Here is a 6,720-nt window from a genome sequence, read left to right on the forward strand (position 1 = left end):
ATTATTACGGTTTAATAATTTATTATTTAATCAATAAATAAACGCAAGCAGCAAATCAATTAATTTCGTTTGTAGTGGAAACCGAAAGTAAACAAACCAACCTTCAAAATGGCTGACGACATAGCAACGTAGGAATTAACGCTCAGAAATTATTTACAAAATAAGATCATCAGAAATGATGTAAAGTGAACGCTAATTCGCTGTTTTGTAGATAAGTATACGATCTATTGAAAAACCATAACATTTGACATAAAAACACCCGCGGATATGGAAATCTTCAGCGTAACGAAATAGCAGACATCACACGGTGTCTCATCTGATTCTACGCTGTTTGCCAAGGCCGATAATGAATGGAAATGCACAAACTCAGTAACTGGCAAGCATATAAGCATTAGTAGGTTGTTTCGTGATTATTTAGAAACGACTACATAATTCTTTTGGTTCAGCCAGTGCAACTTAACAGAAATAAGTATAAAAAGTTTCTACACCTGACAACAATGTGCCAACTTAATACAAGGTAAGTTGTTTACATTATTTAAAATATTGCAAGCTTACAGTATACAACAATAAACAGCTGGTACAATGTAATGTCATCATTTTAATTTTAATAAGCTCGTGGTTAATTACCCTTTTTAATCTTATGGATCAATGCATCTCTAACACCTTCAATTGACTTGTTCGTGAAAAATATACACCCTCAGTGCATCTTATCCCATACACCATCACTCACTTACTAAGGCTCGATTGATCATACTCGGCTTGGGTACTACTTACCGGTACATGTACCCCGGGTACTCTTAATTTTACTTACATGTACCCCGGGTATGGTAAATAAACTTAAACATACCCGCAAATATTAGATTGTATCTGATTTGTATATCCGCCAAAAATCCGATGTCGTTAACAGTGGTCTCTGGAAGCACCGGCAGCCGGCGATTTCACCGGTTACATTCAATCTAGATGCAGGCTACTTTTCCCCAAAATATCAATTGAAATGGTGCAAATGCACATGTTTTATTGCTTAATCGCCGGCTACTTTGAAAATATAACTGGCTTCTCAGATGTTTCTGGAGAACACTGCGTTAAACATGCTACCGATTAACGTAAATTAATATTGTTTACCTTAAACAAACTTCTCTTTTAAAAAATCAGCATCAACATGCTTTTTAGTATGAGTGTTGAGAGGACGCCGTAGGAATAAGCAAGTAATCAAGAATACGTCTCTGTTTCTGCTTTTATTTCCTTCATGTATAATGACGATAAGGATTGACGACTAACATTGACGACAATGATTACAAGCATTGACGACTAACGTTGACGACAAGCATTGGCAACTAGATGTAACATTGACCATTCTCTACAATAAATGAAATTAACAATAAAAAATGAGTAATAAGATTATAGTACAACAGATATGCTATTCAAAGTATAATATAATAGCATACACTCATTAGAATAAAAGGTTTCATAAATAACAATTTGAAACATTTTCAATAAATATCGAAATATCTTATACAATATTTATTACACAGCATTAATTAATTGTTAAAACATAATATAAAGACAGAATATGGTGTTCCCCATTTAACGGACCTTGCAAACCAAATAATGTTTCTTTTAAAAAATCTATGACGGTAAAAAGTGAACGTGCGATGTTGCGGAAAATATTATACTTGACGACGTCATACAATGACGCGACTTTAAACAATTTAAGATTTAAAATTAAATCACATTATTGATTTTAACAATGAGTTTTGATAATATAAATGCCATTTAACAGAAAATTGACATAACAATTTGAAACATTTTCAATAAATATCAAAATATCTTATACAATATTTATTACACAGCATTAATTAATTGTTAAAACATAATATAAAGACAGAATATGGTGTTCCCCATTTAACGGACCTTGCAAACCAAATAATGTTTCTTTTAAAAAATCTATGACGGTAAAAAGTGAACGTGCGATGTCGCGAAAAATATTATACTTGACGACGTCATACAATGACGCGACTTTAAACAATTTAAGATTTAAAATTAAATCACCTTATTGATTTTAACAATGAGTTTTGATAATATAAATGCCATTTAACAGAAAATTGACATAAATGTAAACATAATTAATTTTGACAAAATAGCCGACAACAACCGATTTAGTGTTAAAAAATTCCCGCGTACGTTTTAGTATATTTACCGTACCCAGGGTATGAGCCTTACTAACTGTATTATTATTATATCTCACCGACTACAAGGTACCTTTACCTTGTTGTGTTTATCAACCTGGAATTTATGTAAAATCCGGCTAATTAGTAACAGATGTGATACACTGAGATAAAGATATTGCCTTAGTCCTTATGTATTTGAGGCTGTTTCCATAAATAATTAAGAAGTAACTTTTTACAGCTTTTTAAAGATTTTTTAAAAAATAAATAACTCAGAAAAGTTTATCAATTACAGAATAATTATTGATTTAATATAAAATGGCTCCTTTGTAATGTTTAAATGCTACAATTTTTAATCGACCAGTAAAGACCAGTAATGACCAGTATATACCGGTTTTAACCGGGTATTGACTGCCGGCCCGGTCAATACTCAATTGACCGGTCAATATGCCAACCCTGCATTGAAACCTAATATGCATTTATCTATTATTATTTGGGGACAAATAATTTTACTGTGTGAAGACCCTACATAAAAATGCTGATTTTTTTCTTACTTGGTACCTGGCGACACACATTTTCAAGTCTATTTCATTAAATTTGGCATAGATATTTATAAAAATGGCATCATATGAACCAGTAGTCATAGTATAAGCAACATTGAAGCCTAATATGCATTCATCTATTATTAATTGGGCACAAATAATTTTACTGTGTGAAGACCCTACATAAAAATGCTGATTTCTTTCTTACTTGGTACCTGGCGACACACATTTTCAAGTCTTTTTCATTAAATTTGGCATAGATATTTTAATAAATGGCATCGTATGAACCAGTAGTCATAGTATAAGCAACATTGAAGCCTAATATGCATTCATCTATTATTATTTGGGCACAAACAATTTTACCGTGTGAAGATCCTACATAAAAATGCTGATTTTTTTCTTATTTGTTACCTGGCGACACACATTTTCAAGTCTATTTCATTAAATTTGGCATAGATATTTATAAAAATGGCATCGTATGAACCAGTAGTCATAGTATAAGCAACATTGAAGCCTAATATGCATTCATCTATTATTATTTGGGCACAAATAATTTTACCGTGTGAAGACCCTACATAAAAATGCTGATTTTTTTCTTACTTGGTACCTGGCGACACACATTTTCAATTCTATTTCATTAAATTTGGCATATATGTTAATAAAAATGGCATTGTATGAACATATCGTCATAGTATAAGCAACATTGAAGCCTAATATGCATTCATCTATTATTATTTGGGAACAAATAATTTTACCGTGTGAAGACCCTACATAAAAATGCGGATTTTTTTCTTACTTGGTACCTGGCGAATCACATTTTCAAGTCTATTTCATTAAATTTGGCATAGATATTTATAAAAATGGTATCATATGAACCATTAGTCATAGTATAAGCAACATTGAAGCCTAATATGCATTCATCTATTCTTATTTGGGCACAAATAATTTTACTGTGTGAAGACCCTACATAAAAATGCTGATTTTTTTCTTATTTGGTACCTGGCGACACACATTTTCAAGTCTATTTCATTAAATTTGGCATAGATATTTATAAAAATGGCATCGTATGAACCAGTAGTCATAGTATAAGCAACATTGAAGCCTAATATGCATTCATCTATTATTATTTGTGCACAAATAATTTAACCGTGTGAAGACCCTAGATAAAAATGCTGATTTTTTTCTTACTTGGTACCTGGCGATACACATTTTCATGTCTATTTCATTAAATTTGGCATAGATATTTATAAAAATGGCATCGTATGAACCAGTCGTCATAGTATAAGCAACATTGAGGCCTAATATGCATTCATCTATTATTATTTTGGGCACAAATAATTTTACCGTGTGAAGACCCTACATAAAAATGCTGATTTTTTTCTTACTTGGTATCTTGCGACACACATTTTCAAGTCTTTTTCATTAAATTTGGCATATACATGTATATTAATAAAAATGGCATTGTATGAACATGTCGTCATAGTGTAAGCAGAGAAGCATAATAGGCATTCATCTATTATAATTTGGGCTCATACAATTTTACCGTGTTAGCACCATATATCAAGTTGCAGATTTTTTAAATATTCGCCACATACCCAAAGGCATTTTCATTAATATCTCAGAAAAAAAGACCTATACATTAATACACATGGCATCTAAAGAACATTTTATCATAGTTAAACATGGTTCCCAGCCAACCTGGAAATCAGGGAAAACCTGGAAAAAAACTTTCACTTTCACTAACGCCCAGTACAAATATATGGACAGAATGATTTTTTCACTTACCGGTATGTGGGTGTATGTTGGCTCCACTTCACAAGATACAGTCATTGTAGTTTAATTGAAAAACGCATCTTACAATGTGAGATGAGTTCTGGGTTCAAGCCCCAGCAGTGCCCTATCATGTGTGATATACAGAGCCATTATGATTAAATATACACAGTTATCTTTTTAAACAATACAATTAAATATAAGGAATAATGTTAAAGGGGCATTGCTGCTTAGCCATTTTTGGGATTGTATTGTGATTTTTGGCCAAATTTGACACTGAATAACAGGGTTTATATACATCCCAAGCATAAATGCTTCTAAATTTGTAAAAAAAAACAAGTCGAAGTGTGCAGAATATTAAAAATTTGCAATTTTCTGATGTCTAAAGGTCATTAAATGCCACTTAAAGTTTACATTTTTTGTACAAAATGACCCATTTTGTGCTGTCCATTATTGGTTAATGTTTTACGCCGTCAGGTCCAAAAACGCTAATTCTGTAGCTTGTTTGGACTATAATCTATAATGTGGCCAAGTTTCAGCAGATTCGACCCAGTGGTTCTGATTTTATACGCCGTGCCTAGCTTTTATTAGTCCACTACCGGTTTCACCGGAGGGGACTTATGGTTTGCGCTCTGTGTGTCCGTCAGTCAGTCACACTTTTCTGAATCCTGCGATAACTTTAAAAGTTCTTAATATTTTTTCATGAAACTTGAAACATGGATAGATGGCAATAAGGACATTATGCACGTGATTTCATTTTGTTCCTACGTCAAAAATTCTGGTTTCTATGGCAATAAATAAAAACATAAAATAAATTCTGACAATGGTGGAGCCGGTAGGGGACAAATTTGCTTGACAATAGTCTTGTTGAGTATTACTCACTGACTTATGCATATACGCTCGGCTGTTTTCGGAGAATACCTGAGGTATTGTCATAGCCAGCTCATCGCGTCGTGTCGTGTCTTTTCGCCGTCCGGCGTCCGCCATGCTAAAACCTTAACATTGACCCATTGTACCCACAATTTTCGTACCCACATTTTTTTTCGTAACCAAAATTTTCGTACCCACATTTGTTTAGTACCCAAAATTTGTGTTCCCACATTTTCTTACCCAAAATTTTTGAATCCAAATTTGTTTAGTTCCCACTCATTCCATCCCGCGAAACCCCTTAAGGTGTCGCAACTCTAGTATGGAATGAGTGATGTATTGGACGTCATCATTGATGACGTTCATTCGAACGAATGATAAAGGGGGCTAAGTTTCGTTAAGTTGGTGCAAATCACTGCGATTTGAGCGCCTTGAAAACTGGTCAGTTACTTTTGCTGAAATTTTGCATGTATATGGAGAAGAATGCGATCTACCTGTTGGCGTAGGCGTTATACCTGGGAAAAATCTAGTTTTTTGATTAAATCACGAAAAAGTTTCGCAAGTTTGACAAAACCGGATTTACAAAAAGCGGTATGTGGATATACCGAAGTCCTACCGAAATCCCCGAAATCAAACTTTGATAAAACAATGTTTCATTAGTGATTTCAGTGTATTTCGCAACGATCTATATTAGAATACGCAGTTTTTCAATACACAATCAATATTAATGGGGATTTCGTCGGATCTCGTGGTTTTCTGCGGATTTTGGTAATTACGGGAAATTCGGTATTTCTTCACACCCGTCAAAATGGTCGACTTCGTCAGAATGAACGCTTAGAAAGTATTTACAAAAAAATCATCTCAAACGATGTAAAGTGAACGCTACTTATCTGTTTTGTAGATAAGTATACGATCCATTGGAAAACACTAACATTTGACATAAAAAACCGCCAGTGGATATGGAAATCTTCAGCGGTCGAAATAGCAGACGGCGTCGACCGATTGCTGCCAATACAGGTTCGAAAAAAACGCGAGAAAGTATTAACAAAATAACATAATTAAAAATGATGTAAAGTGAACGCTAATTCGCTGTTTTGTAGATAAGTATACGATCTATTGAAAAACCGTAACATTTGACATAAAAACACCCGTGGATATGGAAATAGCAGACATCACACGGCGTCTCATCTGATTTTACGCTGTTTGCCAAGGCCGATAATATAATGAATGGAAATGCACAAACTCAGTAACTGGCAAGATTATATGCATTAGTAGGTTGTTTCGTGATTATTAAGAAACAACTGCATAATTCTTTTGGTTCAGCCAGTGCAACTTAACAGAAATAAGTATAATAGTTTCTACACCTGACAACAATG

General features: G+C 33.5%; 1 long non-coding RNA gene across 1 annotated transcript; it reads right to left on the reverse strand.

Annotated features, from left to right (window-relative positions):
* Window positions 1-369: 369 nt before the first annotated feature.
* LOC127833991 (uncharacterized) lies at window positions 370-4,330 on the reverse strand. Its single transcript, XR_008027717.1, has 2 exons — window positions 3,119-4,330; window positions 370-2,922 (listed from the first exon to the last, which is right to left on the reverse strand). It is a non-coding gene; the product is annotated as an uncharacterized LOC127833991 (long non-coding RNA).
* Window positions 4,331-6,720: the final 2,390 nt, after the last annotated feature.

This window comes from Dreissena polymorpha, chromosome 6, assembly GCF_020536995.1.
Source record: "Dreissena polymorpha isolate Duluth1 chromosome 6, UMN_Dpol_1.0, whole genome shotgun sequence".
In the NCBI taxonomy this organism is placed as follows: Eukaryota; Metazoa; Mollusca; class Bivalvia; order Myida; family Dreissenidae; genus Dreissena; species Dreissena polymorpha.